Source organism: Zonotrichia albicollis, chromosome 1 (assembly GCF_047830755.1).
Source record: "Zonotrichia albicollis isolate bZonAlb1 chromosome 1, bZonAlb1.hap1, whole genome shotgun sequence".
NCBI classification, from domain to species: Eukaryota; Metazoa; Chordata; class Aves; order Passeriformes; family Passerellidae; genus Zonotrichia; species Zonotrichia albicollis.
Window position 1 is genome coordinate 120264288 of NC_133819.1, and position 23246 is coordinate 120287533.

Consider the following 23246-nt stretch of genomic DNA (forward strand, 5'->3'; position numbering starts at 1 on the left):
CTGTTTAATGGGAAGGTAAAATTCTGACTCAGACTTGAGGGATTTGAATTAAGAATAGAAGTGGTCGAGCTTGAAGGAGTATCCAGTAATATTCCCTTGCATGACTTTGTAACTTGCAGGCTGTCTGCCTCAGTGCTTTTGTGAGCATTGGTCAGAGCTCCTCGGCATCCCCTTGCTGAGATTTATATGCTCCTGCAAAGCTTTTCTTTTTAAATCTGAACTCTGTCAGGCTCTTTCCCTTAATTTTTGAGGTTGTATGAAGAGCAGAAGAGCTTTCACCTATGCACTAGTTGGCAGCAAAAACCAGTTAGTGATCTCTGTATTTCTCTCCAGTAAGTGCTGCAGCCTCTTTATTATGAGCTCTAAGCATTGAAATAGCATTGACATTTATACTGGACACTCAAAATAGATCTTGACAGCCCTTGCATTTAATTTCTTTCATGCTAATCTAATAAATTCAGTATCTATTGCAATCTTCAAAGAGGATTAAACATTTCCTGAGGGAAAGTTATGCGGACTGGTGAATACATGGGCTGCATCCAGAGTGCTGCAAGATGTGTAATTCATTGGTTGTGTTGTTCTGAGGGGATCTTCATGCTGATAATCATGAAGTTGTTTGTTTTTATGATCAGTGTGTGCATTCTCATTCTCCAGGGACAGGTATCTTTCTAAGAAGCCTGACAAATGATGTTCAAGTCTCATTGAACAGAAATCTTCAGAAGACTCATGGGGGTTCAGTGGTTGGATGGTTCCTTGTCCACTCTGCTTATAAAATAAGGTATTGCAGGGAGCTAATAGTTCAAGTTTGAAGGTGTGAGCACTTTAAAATCACTACTCTGTTCAGTTTTTGACTTGTTTAAAGTCAATCCACAAGTAGGTGGATAATTTGACTGTAATGGCATGTGTTTAAAATAGTGATGGGTGGTTTTTAATATGCAGAGTTGCTTCAGCCTAGCTAGCTGGAGTAGCTGCAAGCCTCCAAAGCTGACTTGACCCAGCAACAAAATATTTCAGTAGGGTATGCTGAGGGCCAAAAATAAAGTATATTAAATAAAATGACCCAGGTATTAGCAAATAAAACTAGATGCAAAGCATCTCTTGTTTCTCTTGGGATCTAGGGTTTATGATGGAAATCATCTGTCAATCTCAAATGCCATGCATGCTAATTGCAGGTTCATGTTAATCATCACTATAAGAGGGTATGTCAAATCCTATTTTCCTTCCTATCCATACAGGATAAGCTGCTAATAAGCTGTGATCCTTCAGCCACATCCACACATCAGTTCTCTCCTGAGTTGTCCTCCCTATATCCCAGATCATTCTCCAGATGGTTTCAGTTTTATAATTTGCATGCAAGTAATAACTAGGGCTTTTTTGTCCCATGGCTACAAGCCATTTCATACACAAATACTCTGCATTTCTGCATGGAAATAGAGCTCAGATTACACATATTTGTAGTTCCAAATTATGTTTTTGTTTTGGTTGTCTAAGTTGTCATTCAGAAGAATGTTATTTTGAAGGAATGTGCACTTCCCAAAAGGAAAGTCATTGGTGGTTGGTTTTGTGACTTCATTTTTGGACATCCCTAAATCATTGAAGAGTTATTCTGCTATGATTTTTTTTCTCTAGACCAAGGAACTAGAAACTAATGTAAATAATGTATGTACTTATATAGACTGAGCCATAGTAAAGCAATATGTTGTTTTTATTTAAAGTTAGCTCTTTGAGTGTTTGTATTGAAGGATTCATTTTGTTCTAGTTTAAGTAGTATCCATATGGTAAAATGTCCTACAAAGTAAACACACTTTCCAAAGTAGAACTGCAGGGCTTCCACGTGCTGTAAGAACATTATAAAATATGTTAATCAGGTTCCTGCTTGCATTCCTAATGCTCAAACAGAATTTATTCCCCCAAAGTCTTCCAAACCACCTAGCACTGTGTCTGCCCGACTCTGAAAGTATCTTAAACATATTGGGTCTCCCTCTTTGAGCAGAAAGTTCTTAAGCACCTTATCTAGAGCTGCTGCAGTTGAGCATCAAAGCCCTGAGGAGATGAAGAAAGTAGGACACTGGCAGGCCATTGTAAACACACGCGCTGATGGATCGGCCGTGTCTCCAAGTGCAGCTGTGTGTTTCCTCTTGGGAGCACTGCCCAAGGAGGAGCCCGTGCTCAGCCTTCCCTGGGAGCTGCTGCTGGGGTTTGTCTGAGCAGCAGGCTGTGTTCTGGTAGGTGAAACCTGGCCTCCTGTGCCTGAGGGCTTCAAACCCACGTCTTCCGTCACCTCTGCAGCTGTTGGAGAGGCTGCAGGAGGCGAGCAGAAGGGCACACTTGGCTCCTTGTGTTGCCAGCTGCTGGAAGATGCAGCAGGTTGCCCAAGGCTGGCACGAGGGAGCAGCAGAACTGTGACTCTGTCACAACAGTGTGTGTCCTGCTGGGAGGAGGGCTGGGATCTGGTGGTAGCTTGCTGATGATGATTATCAGAGGTGAGCATTTCCATGACATCCTCTGTGTCTGAAGAGAGGATCACCACTTGACTAATTTCTCTGGGAGAGAACTGGGCCCTAGAGAACAGAGATCTCAGAGAGCTCAGAGATCTGGAGTGGGTGGTGACAGCTGATTGTAATCCCAGTTTAGAAGTTCAAACCTGCAAGCTGAAGTAGGGAAAGTGTGCAGTGTTTCCTTCCAGAAAACTCCATTTCCAGTGCAGGAATCCCCATCCTGGCCCACCACTGTCAGAAATGTCTCCCTGCCAGTTTTATATTATGCAGGTTTTTAGGTGGTGTTTTTCATGTTCTGTGCCACAGATTTGTGTGTTGGTGTCCTGACCTGTAACTCCATTCCCTTGCCCAGTTCTGTGTTAGAATTCTTTCTCCCTGCTCTTTAGCAAAGGAAGAAGTAGGGTTGTATCTTCATGTGATCTTTTCACTCCAGTTTCTCAGACACCCTGTGAAGATCACCTGAGCAGGAGAGGGAACTTCCTTATTCCCTCATATTTGAAATGCTTTGCTTTACAACTACAGTTTTTCTGTGGCTTGGGGCAGGAAAGCACCTGGGGGTTGGGGGAGTGTGGGTAAGCAAGATTGATGTCTAAATTTATTTCCCAGCTCCTTTATTCAAAGAGATGTCACATCTTACTTCTTGGCAGTCTTGTTTGAAGCAGTGAGGGCAACTGGCAAGCTGCTAGTGCTGAGTGTCTTGCCAAATACTATTGCAAAATACTGCCAGTGCAGAAGTTGCACAGCTTTACAGACTCTTATGTTCCTCTGGGAGTAAACCAAAGGGGTACCAACTTCTGATCCTTTGCCTCTGAAGAGAAGCAGAACCAACATGTTTCCATTGCCTTGTCAGGCACCATCACACTGCTTTGCTGCTGCTGTCTCTTCCAGCCCTTGGGATTCGTTTTCCTTCAATGGTACTTCTCCATCTCCTGCTCACTGTTGTGAAATAACCGAGGAAACAGAACTATTGAAAACATCTTCACTATATTGTTAGTTGCAAAGTATTTTGGGACAGACATTGGACCAAGGAAAGCTCTGCCTCCCATCCTGGACTCAATGTTGCAAATGCAGCAGGTGCCCCACGGAGTTGTACCCCCATGTGAGTGTTTTTTGAAGAGCCGTGCAACTGAAGTAACTCCCAACTATTTATCTATAATATAGGATGCAAAATCTGATATCTGAATATATGCAAACTGTGTGCCAATTATTGAGACCTTGTAACTTTGCTGTTAAAACAAGGCATGAGTTGGAAACACAGATCTATTTTTCAGTAAGTACCTTGATAGCTATTTTAGAGCTGTGCATAATTAATCTGTGCTCAAATTGGTATTTTAGTGAGAAAATGGGCACCTGTGAAGATATTGTCTCATGGTATTGTACATAATATTGCATTACAGTGATAGTTCTGGATTCAGCTTGCAAGATAAGCTGGAGGGGTAAGTGCTGCTCATGGCTAAACATCTCAAATCATGCTGCTGTTCTGGTTACAAGGAGCCTTGGCAGGTGGTGAGTTAACTCCTCACCCTGAGTGTTCAGACAGGGCTGCTCAGGGCTGTGTTTGCCTGTGTTTTGAAAGCCTCCAAAGACAGAGGCTCCACAGCCCCCCTGGACACCCTGTCCTAGTGGTCAGTTATCCTTGTGGGGATTTTCCTTCTCATGCAATGCACCTGCAAGTCTGGCTTCTTCTCCAAGCCATTGGGAGGCTGCTGTTAGGTGCCCCTCAAGCCTCTTCTCAAGGTTCACAAAACAAATCCACTTACCTCCAACTCACCTAGAGAATGTGCTGCAGCCCATGGCTGGCTGTGTTTTGGCCTCTTCCATACCCTGTGTAGTTCCTGCTTAGGTGAAGGAATGTTGGATGCAGTAGGATGCAAGTGTACCCGATCTGCATGACTCTGAACTACTGTGTGTTTATATTATAATAGTTTAGGTTTAGATGTTTGTTTGTTTGTTTGTAGATTCCTAGTGTTAGGTATTTATGAACTGGGATCACTATCAAACCCTAAAATATGTTTTATACTAAATTTAGTAAATAAGTAAGGACTGAGCATTCAGAAAATGAATGCTTTTAGTCAACCATGATAGAATTTCCAGTTTATGGTATGTGTTCTGCTTTAATGCTGGAAAGAGCATAGAGAAGGGACAGGAGGTAATTAAAGAAGAAAATAACTCCTGTACTCCCTTTGGATGGTACTTAACCATACTTTGCAAAAGTAAGATGCATTAAGTCTACAAGTTTGGAGTGCTGCCAAAAACTACAAAACAGAGAAAACTTAGGACAATTCAGAAATAAAAACTACCTGGCAAAAGTACCCAGACTGTCAAATGCCTTGAAGACAAGTGCATCAAAGAACTAGGAGACTTCTGCTTCCTTGCTGCCATAGCAGCAGTGCAACTTGGATTTATTAAAGTGGCGGGGGGGGCAGAAAGAAAAAAGCTATGTTTTTATAAAAAGATAAGTAAAAAGAGAATGTAGCATTAAGGACTATATAGCAATGTTTTATGACAGGTAAGAAGTGAAACAGAAGGGGGTTATTTGGGGTCATAGTGGATCCTGATAGCCTAGAATCCAATTATCCAATTAGCCTCCTGATTTTTTCTTTTTTTTCCAAATATTAGACCCTCCTGTTTCATTTAAGCAATAAATGTAATTCTTCTAATTTAATCTCCCAGTACTCATGGTAAATATCTTGTAAATAATTAACTTGTTTTCATCAATTGTTCTTTAAAAGGGGTCACAGATTTTTCAGACTAGTGAAAAAGCTGCATTTTATTATTTTAATTTCTAAGTTTCATCCTCTCAAATCAGCCTTTGGTAAGAGAATATCTGTTGTCTTTGGAGTATTTGGGACTAACAATTCTTGCCTACCATCTTTCTGTTTTCAGAGCCCTGATAATAAACAAATGGAGTTTCTGTGTCAGGGAACCCCAAAACTGTCCTTTAGTTGTGTGCCTTGAAAATAATGTGACACTTTGAGCAGTGACAGAAAACCAGACAATTACCTTGCTCTGGTGAGAGAATGTGTGCTACAAAATCTTCAGCTGTCTTTGTGTAAAGTGTTTGTATCAAGAATGAACAGTGCTGTTTGCAATGAGGTTTTACATCTTGTTTGTGTGTCCACACACATTATATGTAACTCCAAAGGCATATGCCAGATAGATTGGTTTAACTTCACTTTTCTTCACAATTTTTTGGAGGTTGGCTGCCTCTTTGGTGCTCTTTTCATGTTAACTAATAGGTTACGTGGTGGGTGAATAGGATTCTTTATAGAATTATCTAAAACCAGGCACTGATTTATTTGAAAACAAAGGGTTTCTTTAGAGCTAAGTTTAAGCTGGCATTGCCATGAATCCTAGAATTATTCTACATTTAAATGAGAGAACAGTGATGCACTTGTACTTGGGCTTTGAACAGCACAGAGCTGTTGACCAGAGACTTGGAGACTGCTGAGCAAATCTGTTTAGGTTCCTTTGCCCAAGTTTCCAAGCCTACTCTTCTCTCCTTACAGATGATGAGAAGCAAAGCTAAAAAGACACTATAAGTTGCATTGATCAATTTGTTTGGAGGAAGGCAAGTTGTTTGCTGGTATGTGATGAAAAAATGTATAAAGTCCTGCCCTGTAGCAATCTGAACACATACTTTTCCTCTGTTTTGCTTTGGGGTGTGTGGGGTCTAGAGCACAGCAGCTAAACAATACCTCACTTGTTTATGAAAAACCTTTGGAAGAAGGGGTGAGAAAGAAGAAAATATTTACAGTAGCTTTCTACCCAATTAAAATCAGAAGGCAGACTAAAAAGGAAAGAGTTCATCTACGGTCCAAGCCAATTAAAAGTAAATTTTGCTGCTTGGATGTTAATTTACACATCCAAGGCAATATAAATTTAAACTAGAAACTTGACTTAACCTCGCCAGTTCAGATGAACTTCAGATTTATTACTCATTTAGTTTTGGTCATAGCATCTGGGTATTTAAGCACATTTTATGTGAATTGACATTAGAAATTCACAAACTGCCTTAAAATGTTAAATCTGTGGAGTACTTCACCAGAATGTGTAAATAATGCCTGTCTGCAACACAAGCTGGCTCAGATCCTCAGTTAAGATATTCTTATGTTTTACGCCCTCAGCCATTTATCCCCTTGTTTAATTATCTGGGAATAAAACCAGATTTCTGTAGCTTCTCTCATGTATTAAAAGGTATCTTGAATTTCTCTGCAAATCCTTTAATTGTATTTGTTGATATTAGTTGAGATTGTTTGTAGGATTTTACACATAAAATATGGGTTTATTTATAAAGAATGGAAATAGAGGCAGAAGGAGGAATTTCATAACCCTTACAGGGTTTTACTCAAAAATTAAACTGCAGACTTGTCAATGCATGCACAAATCAGTTTACTGTTTTACATAGGAGCGTCACTTGAAATGACCTGAAAGAAATTTTATCATCAACCACCCAGTCAAATCCTGGATAATTATTCAGGGAACCATGTTGGATGTGTGATGTGCACAGAGTAAGAAACAAACAGTCCCTGAGAAAGAATCTGAAGGGGCTGAATATTTCAGAAGCTACAGAGCATGAGGAACAGAGGACGGCCTTGAAGCTCAGAATCTAAACAGGGACAGGGGACACACACAGACATGTGCACAATTTGACACTTCTTTAGGAAAAGAAAGTTTATGAAATGAAAATATGTTGGTATTAGGAAGTGGCAGGGAGAAGCTAGAACATTCTTTGTCTTGGTTACTGCTCTATGACTCGGCAGCTGGAAAAGATTGATGACTTGGGTGCTTGGCCCTTTGTTTTGGTTTTGCTGTTTTAATTATGAGTCAGAAAGTCCCTAGACATAGGTCCTCATTTAAAGAAAAGAAAGAAAGAAAAATAGGACAGATTATTAGCAATGTTATTTTAAAGCAAATGCGGTTGCTAAGTTAAAATATTGTGATAGTTGTTGCAGTGTATTTACAGATCTACCAGAGATGTCCATATGTCACATCAGATGTCAGTTAAAATTGTCAATATGTTGTCTCAAATCAGTCAGTGCCTGGTGTCTAGAGAGTGAACACTGTCACTCCACTCATGCTTGTTGCTGCAAAATGTAACAGTGGAGGAAAGCACTGTTGTTCTGCTCTGCTGTGGCTGGTGTGTCCTGCTTTGGTCTCTGCCACATGGATGTCACAGCTGGTCCCTGGATTCCTCTGGCTTGGCTTCAGATGAGTCTCTCTAACATTATTAGTTCAGTTCAGGAGCAAGCTTTTGGATTACATCCATTGTGGTTCATTCTGCTGGGGGATCCTGGGGAACATGAGCTGGATTCTTTTCAGATGAAATAAGATTGGAAGATGTTCTTCCAGTGTGCTCTTAGCACTGATCCGGGCACAGGACCAGGCTAAAACTGGGTTGAAGCAAAACGCACAGCCTGCCATGCCAACATGGGTCGTGTGGTGCTGCATCTTCAGCATCAACTCTCTTCCTCTCTGTGGATATGCTTTTCTTGCACTGCATTATTTGCTAAGACATTGAAACCAAAACTGCAGCCAGAGTAGATCCAAGCACCTGGAGCCCATCTTTTCTCTTGACTTCAGGTGCATCCTTCTAAGTCATTGCTCATTAAAGTGTAGCACACCTCTGAAATGATTCTCCCTGCAAATGGCAGTCTCATTTTTAATCTTTGTTTTTCCCAGCTTCCTTCCTGTCACCTGACTTCCCTCAGAGCTTCTCTCTGTGTTTCTAAACCACTTTTTCCTTCCCTCACTTCTGATTGCCACCATGGCATTCCTCAACCATTGCTCCCAGCCATAAGGTCTGTCTCAAGTGATCTCTGCCCCAAAGATGCAATCTGTGTTTTATGAAGAAGTGTTTGCTTCAGCTCTTTTTAAAGCTCTTTCCTGCTGAAATCTCTTCCATTACTTCACTACCCTTCCAATAGTTTTTTCATGTTCTTGCCTCTCCTCATCCAGTGCTTATTAACCTGAACCTTTTCTGTGTTCTTTTTAAGCTCATTAGGACTTGTCCTGAAGGGACAATTCCCTTCTCTTTGAAGTAGTCTTCCAGGATAACAGCTACCCCTGAAGTGGGTTCCCCTGACCCCACCCCACACTAGCTTGTCCATGCCACTTCCCCATAAGTCACATTTTCCAGACCAGTTTTCATTCTTATTTCTGTTCCCCAGACCCACACAGGTAGGACCACCATGCCCGAGATATTCAGACAAAAACAGACTGAAGTAGAATGACTTTTCTGAGTTCAGCAGATTATGCTCAGGCTTTCCACTCTTATTTTATACCTCACAGCAATACTTGTCTTAGAATTGCATGACATTTGTCATTGTGACCTGCTGTAGTCTGAGGCCTTGTTTCCCATCCTGTATTTCCATATTAGATGTTTCCTGCCTGTGGGCAGTATTTTGCATATAACCTGCTACATTTCACTCCATTCTTCCAGATCACTACCCTGTCCTGATGATGATATATTTAACCTCTGTTTCTCACATCTAGAATTAATATTTATTCTTCCTGCTTTTGTAACCTGGTTGTTAAAATATCTCAAGGCAGTTTCAAAGCTTTTCTAAAGGGAAGGTGTGACATCTGTGATTTCTCTCCTACCTCTCTGGAAGGCTGTCAGAGGAAGTTAGCAATCTGATTTAACAAATCTCTTCTGTCTGTTACTTAGGATTATCTTCCAGGTGCTGCTAATTGATCTGTTTTGGATTGTTTTCTCCAGGAATTTGAAGCTAAACTGACTCACTAGGTCTTCAATATTCTTACCTGGTTTTTGTTGCTTTGGTTTATTTATTTGGGTTTTTTCCATTGTGCAGACATGCATACACTTCCATTCACATTCTCTGCCTCTCTCCTGTTCCTCCTGAAATCTTACCTGTAATTACTGTGATTTATGCCAATCACTGCTTGCATTTGACCCCCTTGGTGTAGGCTGATGTCCTAGACATGATGGTCTCCTGGGTGTCATCTCTCATCAGCTTTTCTCTCTGTAGGGTCAGAAGGTTTTTCTGGCTCTTAGGCTATAAACATATTGATAATAAGGATTTCTTTTTGTTGCTAGGTTTTGGGGGTTTTTTGCATTATAATTCTACCTTAACCAAGTTGATTCTCATAACTATGTACTTTTGCCGATTTTAAATTTATTGCTAGCAATTTGACTATGTTTTCACATTCTGTACCTGTCTCAACAAATAAATCTTCTGCTGCTTTTGTTTATTTTTGCAGGGCACAAGCACAGATTATCACGTTGTATTGTTTTGTAGAGGAATTGCTGCTTCTTTCTTGTCTTGCCCCTTGGTGTCTCCTGTGTTCACATTCTCTTAGAAGGCTTCATTACTGGGCTCCACCACCTCGCATTTAATGACATTTAGTCAACTTTTCTTCTGAACTGGTTGCTTTCCATTTGTCTAGAAACAAGTCTAAAGGATCCACTGCCTTTTTTAAATGTAAAAAAAATATCTAATTTTCAAGAAAAGAACTTTAAGTCTAAACTAAACTAAAGTGCTGTCAATTCACAGGCCTTTGCTCCCTATGCCATGTGACTGCTGAGATACCACATGGTGGTAGATTCCCTGTTCAGGCTCCTTGGTTTTACTTCCAAGTTGCTAGCTGTTTGATGTGTAGATCTGAGATATCAAACAAATAATCCTGGTGCTGTAGGTGGTTTTTAATGGCTTTGTTGTTGTTTAAACTGATTAGCCCTGTCAGTGCAAATGGCTTGTTTTTGCAAGGCTTCAGATTCTGCTGGCTGTCATTGTGCTTGTTGTCTGCCATTGTGCTGTGACAGTGGATCTACCATAGTGGGAAACATCAATTTAAAACCTAAGGAGCGTGTATTCTTTCAGATTTACACAATGACAGAATGGTTTGGATTGGAAGGGACCTTAAAGATCACCTAGTCTCCATTTCTGGTCTGTAACCTCAGCCCATTCGTGGGATGGTCCAGATTTTGTTTCACAAGTTGTTGACACTGTAGAAAGGTCAGACACTGAATCCAGACTCCTCCAACCATGGATTTCTCTCCATGGCTCATCACAGCAATGACAGTAGAACATTTTAACTGAACCATTTCATCAGGACGAGCAGCTGCTTGACGTGGGTGACCTCAGCAATGAACTGAAATGCCTGCCCTTGCTGTTTTGAATGGGGAATGCTGTGCTGCAGTCCACTCCCAAGAGACAGCTGAACCTTTGGGTGTTCACCCTTGGTGGCAGCAGTGATGCTAAAGAATTACCATTGACCTGTTTCACATCCAGGGTGGGTGGCAAAGGCACCTACCCTGCTGTGGGAAGCCCATCAGTTTGGAACTTCCTCTGAATTAAAGCTGTGACATGTGCTGCCACACTTGGAAAAGGATCTGGTTAAAATGTAAGACAAATTATGTGTTCAGAAGATACTAACAATTATTCTACGGAATAATCTTTTGTTAGTATCTGATTTACTTACTTTTGTAGTAAATTTGTCCCAACTGTCCCTCCCCGCATATAAGTAGTTTGGGGTTTTTGGTTGGGTGGTTTCTTTCTTTTCAAAGAAAATCTCAAAATAATAATTATTATTTTAGTTATAAAGTAAAGGAGTGCAAGTTCTGCATGTTTTCCTCTCTCCTTCCAGGCACTACAGGGAGTCATGGTCTCCCCTCAACTTTCCTGGACACTCAATAAAACAAAACTGAACATAATCCCATGTAAATTAAATAAGTAATCCCAACATCTTGTTTTCATACTTCCACAATTCTAATGGCCATACAAGTATAGTTTGTATGTATACAAGTATAGTTTGGCTCTATCTGTCCACCATGGTAGGCATATTAGTGCTTTCAAATTTTCTTTTATGTGAAATATCCAAAATGTATTTTTCTTTGGTGTTTAATGTTTTATTTGGTCACTTTTTGTGTCACTCAACCACTGATGCTTTTGTTAGTTGATAGAAGTTCTACTGCCTCTTGTTTATCCCATAAATTGCTCTGACTTGTGTGACTTGGGACATCCTTCCAATAAAACAGATTTGAAGATGTGGCACAGGTTTAACTGTGCAGGTTCATGTTATGGTTTAGCCCCAGGAGGCAACCAGGCCCTTGCTCACTCCCCCGTCCTGGTGGGAGCCAGGGGAGAATTGGAGAAAAGTACGGCTCATGGGTTGAGGTGAGAAAAGTTTAATGATTGAAAAAAAAGTAATAACAATAACAATAAAAATAATGGAGAAAATGGAAAGAGCGGAATAAAACCCAAGAGAAAGAAGTGATGGACAATACAATTGCTCACCATGCTCTGACACCCAGCCCATCCCTGAGCAGGGATTGGTGCCTCCTGGCCAGCTCCCCCAGTTTGTATGCTGAGTGTGATGCTCTAAGGTATGGAATATCCCTTTGGCCAGTTCAGGTCAGCTGCCCCAGCTGTGATCCCTCCCAGATTCTTGTGCACCTGCTCAGTGGCAGAGGATGGGAACATGAAAAGCCCTTGACTTAGGGTAAGCACTGCTTAGCAACAACTAAAACATTAATGTGTTATCAACACTGTTCTCAGACTGCATCCAGAACACAGCACTGTACCAACTAATAGAAAGAAAATGAACTCTATCCCAGCTGAAACCAGGACAGTTCACAATGTATGCAATAAAGTGTATATGAAAAACTTTGTTTAGCAATTATGTGTATAGGAAAGCTGGAAATAGGAGTCAGCAGCAGAAACTGCCAACCTCCTTACTGTGACTTTAAAAAAATCCCGATTACTTCTGCATTTCTCTTCTCAAAATTAGTCATCATTCCTGTAAGAGTGAGAAATAAACAGTGGTTGTATTTTCTGACTTTGGACTCGCTGCTACATCAATCAGGGGAGGTAGATGGGTGAAGGATGAAAATGTCCACAATTATCCCGACTTTGTTTTAACAGAGGTGTGTGGTGAGGACCCTTGGCTGGACATTCCCGGCTCCCCAGGGGAGGTGACCGCAGGTTCTGAGGTTCCCTGAGGTTCTGGTGTGGCAACAGCCGCTTTCGGGAAGGTATAAGTTGGTGACAAACAAATCAAAAAAAAGAGCAGCGTAGGCCTGGGATAACCACAGTTACATAAAGGTGAACAATGAAACATTATTTCTCAAGTGGGTATTTTGAAGGGCTGTTACCGCAACACTTTTTAAAAAAATGCAAGGTACATTGGAATCGGAAGCAATTTGGTGTAGCAAACTGCTGCTGACTCATCCCAGACCTGAGGGGAAACAGAGCTGCTGTGACATGGAGAGATTTTTGAGTGCTTGCATGGGGTGTGCTTCAGACCATCCAGGAATGAGAGATATTAGTACCCTCCTCCAACACTGTTCCTGTTATTATCCACTAGCACAGTGAACATTCCAGTTAGGAGATCCTCACTGCCGCTGCAATTGCATCCAAACAGAGATTGATTTTTGGTAGCTTCTTGGATGTTATACAGATTCCATACGTATCCCATATTGTAGTACCAATGCAAAACCCATGTATTTATCAAGAGCTATAGTGCAGGAGATGTGTATCTTAAGTTCTCATGGCTTTACAAAATCTTTTATCTCCTTTCTAGAAAAATATTTTTTTCTTCAATTCAAAGATTTATAAAAACATTTAATGAACCAGGTTGACACAAAGATTGCCATGTAATTAGAAAACTCTGACATTCTGCTCTTTTGTGTTCTTGTGCAAACTTAGAATTGTGCTGTCATCTACAAAAACTACTTTAATTTGTACAGCACTGTTGGAGAAAACTGTAGTTGGAATAAGACTTGCTCTTGATATATCCAAGAGTAGCTTGGATTGTGTGCAGGGACATTTTCATATGAAACATTTGAGTAATTTGAACAATGACTTCAAGAAAATACCATGTTTTTTAAATAATCTGATTCTTACTGTCCCTTTTAAAATGGCTGTATGTACATCAAAGCTAAATGTCAATAGATACAATTTTGTGGTAATTTCTCCTACCTGGTAGTCAAGTTCCATGCTGTAATCTACAATAACTTGCTCATTCCATGTGGTCCCTACCCTGCAACACCACAACACCTAACATCAAAAAACTATTGACCTCAAAACTGCCATGTTCCTTTTTAAAGCTGCAAAATGGAACAGTGGTGTTGAATTAGTATTGAGATTAGATGGACTTATTTACTTGTTGCTTATGCTCCATACTTAGATTTATAATATTCCATTATCTGGCTTCTGCTAGATTGCAATATTATAAAAAGAAAGGTAAGTTAAAGAAAAAATTAGTTTATTGGAGTCCAGAAGATGATCTGTACCTGCTGCTTGTTGTATTGGTTTTACCTGGTATAAGAGGACCATATGCATGTTTAAGTAAAATATTGCTGATGTGTCTTTATATAAATTCTTTCTGAAACTCATTTAGAAGTTCAGACTCACATGTACCTTCAAACACTGACCCATAGTTCCTAGGACAGAAAATGTGAGAATGAAGATGTTCTTGGAGTACAAAAATCAGATTCTCTGGCTGGTAGATGAATGTGCATCTTCTCTGTGGGTCAGGAATAGCATTGGAAATCTGGCAAACCTGGGAAATGGCTAGATAAACAAGTAAGCAAAGTAAGGTCAGCAAATAATAAACTCTTGAAACATTTGTCTTAAATATGTGTCCTTTTTGGATTTTAAGATACATCTTCTTGCTTTGGTAGGTTGGGTTTTTTTCATTGTTGCTACCTTTTTTCTACTCTGAGTTGGTGCATAACAGTGCTTTAGTGGAATTGATGTGTCTTTTGCCATAAACAGTTTGTTGGAAATATTAATAGAATAGCAAAAACAAATCTGGCCAATTCTGTAGATCCTAGGCTGCCTTTAAAATGTTTTTATTTTGGAAAAAGGCTGTGAGTCTTTTGCAAGGGGACATACACACCCCAAACCAAAGCCCTTGTTCAGTTTCTTTTGACTAGAATACCAGTAAATAGCTTGAAAATGCAAACAGGGTCCTTGTGTTCTTGCTCATCTCTACAATTTGAGGAAGAACTCTTGACATTCTGGGTAGACCCCACCTACATAACATTGTGTGCCAGAGAACTTGTTTACCAAAGCATGTTTGTTCACCCCAGCCTGTATTTGCAATTCTAGCAGAACGTGCTGTAGCTGGGATTCAGGAGGCTGAAATAAGAAACATCCATACAGAATTACCACTTAGAGAGATTTTTTTCTTTTTTACTTAGCTTTGGTATACCTTCCTGCACAAATTGCTCAGATCTCCTGGAAACTCAGAGACTTGACCTATTTTATAGAACTGTATTTATAAATGGAATTCCAAAGAGTCTTTGTTGAGAGCAAAATGCAGGTCATACAGTGCTGTCAGTTGGGAGGTTTTTTTGACAATTTATACTTTATGGGCTGTATTTGATAACTTCAGCTTCACAGTGTTTACCAGTGCAGTAATTTATCACTGTGTTTTGTGCATGTCTGCTGAAACTAGTTCCAGAACATGTCAGCATGTACCAATAAGCTGTATATGTGACATGTCAAGCACATGTGTTGCTATATGCCTATAAAGCAGCTGGGTATCTTTTGTTATCTATATATTCCCTTTTGTTATGTGTGTATTCACCCTTGGTGGGAAGCCAGGTCCAATGTGCTTCTCTTTTTCCTCATATTCTTGGAACCCATGTAAATCTTTTGAGCTTGCATGTGAGCAAGTGGAGGTGGCTTGAGGCAGCATCCACACTGTGGGTCTCTGAGATAACTGATCACTAGGGTAAACTGGGCTATCAGGAACTCAGCATTCACACTGTTCTTCTGGCAGCTGAACTGGTTCTTGGAGGTTTCACTTGGGCACACTTGCAGTGGGTGAGGGCAGCTGCAGGGCAAAAGGAGATACAGGGACCATGTGCCTTCTGATAGTTCTGCTTCTCCTAAGGACACAGCTATGGTTGGGTGATATCTCCTGGTGGAACCCTGCCAGCTCTTGGAGTGATAAGTGAATAGGATGTAAACAGAAGGGTTTCAGTCAGACAGTTCATGTGCACGGAATTCACCGTTCACTTTAAATGCCTTACATGCTAAGTAATTTTTAGAAACTAATCATTGAAAAAAGTGAAAACAACCTGAGAAAAAGTACTCCATGTAAAATAGCAATAATACATTTTGGTGTGTGCATGAGGAAAATACTTGAGGATGAAATCAGGAAAACAGAGATACATGTATTGAAATTGTAGATATGGTATTTCACTGCCCAATTTTGCATTTTTACTTTGAAATTTCATCATTCATTTATGCTGTTGGCAGAATGCTTGCTTGTGTACTAGTGTTCCTTTAGTATGCTTCAGTTGATTTAAACCAGTTTTCTTCTGAGCTTCTGTGAAGCATTTCTTTGATGTGGTGCTGCTGTCATTTTTCTGGTGCATGTTATACACACTCTGTGATGTTCACGAAATGATGCAGTTTATTATGGTTTGTCTATAGTTTTCCATCATTTTGATTTGTGGTGTTTGCTGTGCTGAGGGAGAGTCCATGTAGTGTTGTTGCAGATCGTGGTTTGGATGTTCATTAACCTCTGTGCTCCAGGACATTCTTCTTGTAATACTCATGGATCATCATCTTTGTGTCTGGAGTGCTGGAAAACTGCAGTTCACTATGTCACTATGAATGAAGCATCCTTTTGCTTGCCAAATTCTTATGCTTTGTCAAAAGATAATACTAAATCTTTCAGCTGTGTTTAGGAGGCTTGGGGTGGTTTCTGGTGGGTTGGTTAGTTTGCTTGGGAGAAGGGGTTGAAGTATATGTTTGCAATGAATCAGTCTTTTAAGTATTCATTTCATTCCTTCAAATTGAAAGACTGTCATGTGAAGACATTCTGTAGCTGATCTAGCGTACAAAAAGAAAGTAGGGAAAAAACCATTTCCTCTGTGCAGCTCATGTAAAACTGAACCATTACTCAGACTCCTCTAATAAGCACATGCATGCAACTGTGAAAATGAGTTAAATGAAATCTATTAATATGCATACATTCATTAAGTGTTACAAAACCAGCTTTGGTAGAGAACAGTTACCTGGTGATACTGACGCTTGCACCTGCATTGTGAGCTTTAAATCTTGCCAGCTGGTGTTTCTTGAACAGTTTTAACTCTGAGGCTTTCAGCTGGTTCACTTTCCCACCCAGTGGCTTCTCTTACCTGATGTTGTCCATGGTAGCCTGTGTTTTCTGGTAATCTCATGAGCGCAGGGAGTCTCTCAAGATGCTGTTTTCTCCAGTACACAGCTCTCGGGTGCCACACTGCAGGGCTGAACGCCAGGTCCCCACTGGCCCCTGCCCAAACCTCCTCAGTTCCTAATCAGGCAGTGGGGTATGAGCATGGCCCAGTTAGCTGCCAAACAGGAGGCTGGAAAGCAGTGTGAGAGTAACCCTTAGAACAGGGCAGGTGCACATCTGTCTTCATACATTTATGGGGTCTTCGTGGCAGCCAGAATCCCTGTTAGACACCATTTGCCTGTGTCTTTGTGAGGCCCATCCATTGCAGCCCGAGGCCTTTCTGAAGGGCGATGTCCTCACACTGCTCAGTGCTGTGGGTACAGCCTGCTGGGACGTGGGATCTTTGATTACAACAATTGGCACATGTGGTGTTAACTGCAGTGGCCATGAGTCGTTTCCTGAATGAAGTCTAAGTCCAGGGCTTGATGGGCTAAAGGCTAACAATAACTATTTAAAAGATTGCTTCATATCTATTACCATATCATGTTTGGAGGGTTTTGAACAGACACATTTGGTTTAACTGGAGTTAACAGTTGGCAAGATACTGCCACAGAAGGAGCTTTAATTCCAGACACCATCTCATCTTAGTGTCCAAATCTCTTGACTATTAACAGTCTGTTCTAGAGCAAGGAGGTTGTGTTTTCCTTTGTGTGAGGATACAAAGCTTGGTGTTAACCAAGATAGGCTAAGATATTCCTTTGAAGATGCAAGAACTGAAATGGAGAGCTGTAGTGTTAATGCTTGAAGCTGATAGTGAAGTAATGATTTTGTTGTTCAATGACCTGCTGTGTTTTAGAAGTAACTAAAATTCTTGGACTACACTTGTCAAGTGGTTTGGGCTGTGCTTTTTGTGTGAATATTTGAATGTATACAAAAGTTTCATGATATATTTATATGCAACAGTATTCACTAGCAGAACTCCTGGCTGCATTTAAACAAGTCATCTGTATTCCTGCTTGTCTTTGTCTTACAATGTTTTTTTATGCTCTGTTTCTTTCTGTATAGTTCTCTTGATGTTATAAAATGAGACTTGATCTTTGGTCAGGGACAAGGTTTTCATACTAATTCAAGGACATTTTCAGTAAAACCAGAACTGAATAGTTCATATTGTTGCTTCCTGCTCTTCCTGGGCTTGGACTAACATGTTAAAGGTACTCTGCATTTCTGTGACCTCTCACATTTGCAGTGGAGTTGAGATGGGTCCTTCATTTTTCTTCTGTTTTCTCATATTTTCCACCCCCACCACCCAATCACTGATATTCCTTGAGAAAAGGCTTAAAATAGTTGGGATGGCAGCACACTTACATGGATTTGTAACATTCCTTAGAAGCAAAGTACTGCAAAGCGGTGGAAATGAGGTTCTTTGTGTGTATTACTGCCCAGAAAACATAAATGGGGAATGCAAGGGAGTTCCTGGGGACAAAAATGTCAGAGTGAATGCTGACCTTTAACTTCACTAAAAGGCAAGCTGAATTCCATGCATTTCTCTGTGTGCTATGCAGTTAACCACCAGGTATCTACCTTGACATTAGAATATTAGCCTTTAAAAGCTCACCAAGCAAATCTGTAAATTACAATTTATTTAAATTTTAGGACCTTAACAGTGTTTTGCATAGCATGATGCACTAGACAGATGAATGTACTGTGGAATTCGTTCAGGCAAATTACAATTTAAGGATATGTACCGTGTTGCTAATCTCTAATTATGTACCCCAGAATAGGGAGAGGAACTGTATAAAATTAACTGCTCGACAGCCCAGTCTGCAGAGGGATGTTCAGTGTGAGGAAGGACAAAAAGCTGCTCTTTAGTCAAAAGTTTAGGGCTTAGACTGTGAGACAGAGTTAAATTATCTCCAAGCCAGGGTCATCTTCTCACCTTTCCTGGATTGAGGCTGTACTGTAAATCAGTCCAGTAGCTCCATTTAACTGATCTGCTGACAAGTGAATCATTAACTGAAAACTATCAAGCAGACAGAAGCAGAACACTGCTAAACAACTGCAAAGTAAAATAGCTCTTGAATACAGATTACCTGACTAAATTATTTGCCAATGAGTTATTGTAGCTGACTGAAGTTCAGAAGCATTCTGGTCTGGGGCTCACCTCGAGAAGTCCTAACAAAGCCTCTTTAAATCCTCTCTGTGAATGCAGAGGCAAATACCTTGGCAGATCTGAAAGAGCAGAGAAGGCTGTTGCTGCAATGCCAAGTCTCAATATCTAGCAGTACCTTTCCAAAACCACAAAGCTCCAAAATCAGGAAAGGGCAGGTTAGAATGGTAAAATTCCTCATTTCTTCCTGTGTGGACTCTACTGAAATGGAAGCTTGTGATCCAGTTGACTTGTAGCTTGTGTGGACACAGTTACAACACTCTAATCCGAACACTGACGTATTTTTAAAACTGCCAGACTGCTTCCCTGATTTGTTTTTGGAGAATGCTTGGATGGCTGTCAGTGCCTGACACATGAGTGTAGCATTATGCAGGAATACTTCAGCAGCAGCACTGTTCAGAAACAGGATCTCCTGAATTGCTGCTTGCCAGATACTTGCCAATACCTGTGACTGTTGAAATGAGCACCGTCATGTCCTGTCAGGCCCAATACAAGTCTTGTGAAGGCAGGCCTGTAGAACATGGGGCTTCTCCATAATCAATGGAACAGTTCCTCATGACAGCTTGTGGGGTTTTGGGGACACCCTTGTGTTACAGTGGTAATACACTAGAGTGGGCTGCAGTATTTTCACACTTGTGTTCATTCTCTGCATAGCCTTTGAAATCCCAAGAAACATTTCAGGTATTTATGGGGAGGAAGCTAAAATGGCATAGGCTGTTAACTCATCCTAAGTGTTACCATTTGCATTAGATATTCCCTGACTCTTAAGCCTTCTCTGAATGTTTGAAAGCATAGCAGATCCTCAGTAAACATGAGGCTTTAACTTAATGGGTGTGGTGGTCTTTTCTGTTAAATAGAATCCATGCTAACTCCTGTTTGTCTCACACTTTTAGGTCTCGTTAACAAAATAAAGTGAGGAGTGATACTGTCATTAAAAGAGCTTTTTTTCCTCCCCCCTATAATTTATATTTTTATAACTGTTTTATGGCCTCAATTTGCTCAGGAAAACTTAGCAAGTTACAGATAATTTTAAGACGTCTGGTTGAATTTTAGTGGGGGTGTTGAAACTTACCCCTGAAATTTCAGAGGTTGCAGAAATAGTTCCCTAAACAGTGCTAGATATCACACAAACCTATCTCATTTCCCCTGTGTTATTGCTCCTGCCCATACAGCAGGAGAGCTGTCATTACAGCGGCTGGCTGGCTTAATGACGGCCTTGCCGGTGGATTGTGGGCACCCCTGGGCACACTGGAGAGTTAAAGTGACACCCCTCGTGTGCGCAGGGGTGTTTTAAAGTTATTTTTACCCGAGCGTTGCTGTTTTTTCCAGAGTTTCTGTGGGGAGCCGCCCAGCAGGAGCAGGAGCATCCCCCTAGGGGCTGGGTAGAGGAGAGGGGACTGAAGCCTTGGGATTAGGGGAAGTGAAAACTTGCCCCTAAAACAAAATATGGGGTTTAAAAGTGTTTTATTTTAGTGTGGCTCTATAGATATGGATACAGGTATAGATATAGATGATATAGATAGGGCGGGAGGGGGAGAGCATCTCACCTCCCGGCCCCGTCCCCCAGCCCGGGGCAGGCCGCGCTCCGCGGAGGGCTGCGCGGGCGGGCGGGCAGCCTGGCGCCGCGGGCGGGGAGGGGCGGGAGGCAGGCACGGAGAGAGGCAGGGAGGGAAGAAGAGAAGGAGGGAGGGAGAGAGAGAGGGAGGGCGGCCGCAGCCTCGGCGCCCAGGCGGAGCCGCCTTTCCCTTTCCCTTTCGCCGCCGCCGAGCCCCGAGCGCGTTGCCCTGCGGGGGCGGGCCATGGCCGCGCCGGGCAGCGGCGGCGGGAGCCGGGCCGGGAGCCGGAGGAACAGCGCCTGAACTTCCTACAAGTCCTGGAAGAGGAGCCCAGAAATAGTTGCTGGGGTGAAGGCGAGAGAAGCTGGGTTTCCTTCCCGAGGTCCTCGCAGTGCCGTGAAGCCGGTGGCTGCGCCCGTGAGGAGAGGAGGGGGAGGAAGAGCAGCAGGAGGAGGAGGAGGTAGGGGAGGTAGGTGCGGGTCCGTGGTACCCAGGGAGGGGAACCGGGGCGGCCTCGGCGCCGTCGTTCTCCTTCTCCGAATGGTTCGCAGCCAGGATGTGCTGCTGTTTCGGAAGAGCAACACTGAAGCGTCTTAGGCAACGCTGCTTTGTCGAAATTCAGGTACCCTTGAGGAATTCAATTTTGTGGAGGTTAATTAAAAGGCTGTTGTAAAGTAATATGGCTAAAGCTCTTTTGACAGCTCGTCCTTTTTTTTTTTTTTTTTTTTTTTGTGTCTGTGTGTGTTTATGTGTGTTTTCCTCCTCTAGCAGCTCATAAAGGTGTAAGTGCTGCTTCTGAACGTGCAGTAGTTTTGCAGGATGGAATGCGCTTTTCTTACTCCCCATTGAACTTAGGATGCGTTGTTATGCGGGTAGTGCATTTCATCACAGCACAGCAGTGTCACCTGAATGCCCTTACGGTTCTTCTTGCACTGAAGAATTCTGTGAATATCACTTGCTGCAGTGTCCTTGTAGCTAAGGTTTGTTTATAACTTCTTTCAGACATTCCAAGTGGTTTTATAGACACACATAGAATGAGACTGTATTTTTAAGGCTTGATGTTACTCTATTTTGGAGTCTTCTAACATTAGTGTTGTTTCAGTCTCAGTGTCTAAATATAGTTCTGACCTTTTTTTTTTCCTTCACCTGCACATCAGTCTCTTCAATGACTGTAATATGAACTAATGGTAAAAACAGAAGCTGCATATGGAGGAGTCTTTTCCTGAAGGCTTTATGATACTTTAGATTTCAGGAAAAATTGTTACTAGCTTTTGGAAAGCATGTTGGAAAGTTCAGTGTTGTTAAGGTAGTCTCCATACATGGTATTTCTTGTAACATAATGCTAGAAAACTGACCTGTTTTTTAAAAGATACTTTGAGATTCTCGTTTAGATCAGAAATGCAGCACAATTGACTTGCCCATGTCAGTGAGAAGTACTGGTTGTTTTAAAAACCTTAGCAAAGCTGAAGAAGTAGGCACTAGTGATTACATGATAATGTAACATAATAATAATAACAACATAATGTGTTAAAATTGCTTTCCAGCCTCGAATTCCCACCTGTGATGTAAATTACAGCCTCACCACATCTGATGCCGTCGCACTAAATTCTGTTTTCTGTACATAAGCCACTAATCTGTGAATCCTTATGAACTCAGCCTTCTCATTCTCTGTGCAGCCCAGAAATATGTGAGAGTTCAGTGCATGCTCTCACCTGTGGGAGTCTGTAAACTCTCCTGAAGAATGGATGTAGAATACTTGCTGTGGCTGCACTGATGTAACACGATGAATCACCTGGTGATGAACTGGATGGGCAGTTTGTCTAGTGCTAAAGGGTCTTTCTCCTGCTTGCTTCTTACATTTCCAGTGTTTAATTTGTTGCCTTTTCATTATCCAACACCTTTATGGTTCTAGGCAGCCATCAATTCTGTAAAGCCCAGACTTCAAAAGTGATTTCTGGATTGTGGCCTGTAACTTGGATTTGCATATTCCATTATATTATTATCCAGCTATATTCTGTTATATGGATTTTACCTTTTGCTGATTACAGTACATAAAACCCTGGAACTCTCTCGATGTTCCATGTGTTAGCAGTAACATCCCTCTTAAACAGATTGGAATTCTGTATTTATGTAGTGAAACTGAGGGAGAGCCGTTGGTGACTTCTGTTGAAGAAGAAGAGTGTAAGAATGTGTCCAGTAAATCTGGAATTGAAGTGTGGTGTTCTCTCATTTCATTTTCATCCAGAGGGGTAAAATGAGGCTGGATTGTTTGCCTGGTGTTTACTGAAGTCTGACTGCCCTCTTATGTAGAGCTGACTATGTTGCAGGTGGCTGCTGTCAGCTGTCTCTAAGAGCTCTTCAAAGTTGTTTATGGTGCTGTTGCTGCAGCTCCTGAGCTGTGCTGTCCTTAGGCATCTACATTTAAAATTTAATTGGACCTGGTGTATAGGCAGACTGAGAAAGCCCACCAAGAAATATGCAGGTAGCAAGTGTAATACAAACTGGATATTTTTAGTATACTCTGTTGTTTGTGGAAGTTGTACCATCTGAGACACAGTGATCCTTGTGGGTACTATGGACACAGGCTAAATGGAATTACTGGAGAATGGAATTACTATGGAGATGTGTTCAGGATTAAAAGACAACTGCCTCTTGCTGGCAGTATTTGTTCTTAAGACCTGTTTTATTACTCAGGGTTTGCTTACCACAGCAGAGAACCTGTGTTCTGTCATGTAATAAATATGAATGCAAATAGGTCTAATCCAAGCCACGAATCTTGTTATAGGCCAGTTAAGAGTAATTTACTGGAGCTTCTTTTGGGAAGTGGGGCAGAAAGGATGTTCTTGGGTGCAGTACAGTCATGGGAAGGTAATGTTGGCCTGACTT

General features: G+C 41.4%; 1 protein-coding gene across 3 annotated transcripts in view; it reads left to right on the top strand.

Annotated features, from left to right (window-relative positions):
- The window catches only part of SGK3 (serum/glucocorticoid regulated kinase family member 3), a 55056-nt gene that overhangs the window by 1287 nt on the left and 30523 nt on the right, over nucleotides 1-23246 (top strand). The window contains exon 1 of one of the 3 annotated variants that reach the window (XM_014264527.3): nucleotides 20484-20829. The exons of 1 other annotated variant lie outside the window; for it this stretch is intronic. The gene's annotated coding sequence lies outside the window, so the exon portion shown is untranslated. Of the gene's footprint in view, nucleotides 1-20483; nucleotides 20830-23246 lie in introns of those variants that run through there. One more of the 3 variants, XM_026791651.2, reaches the window with a different exon arrangement.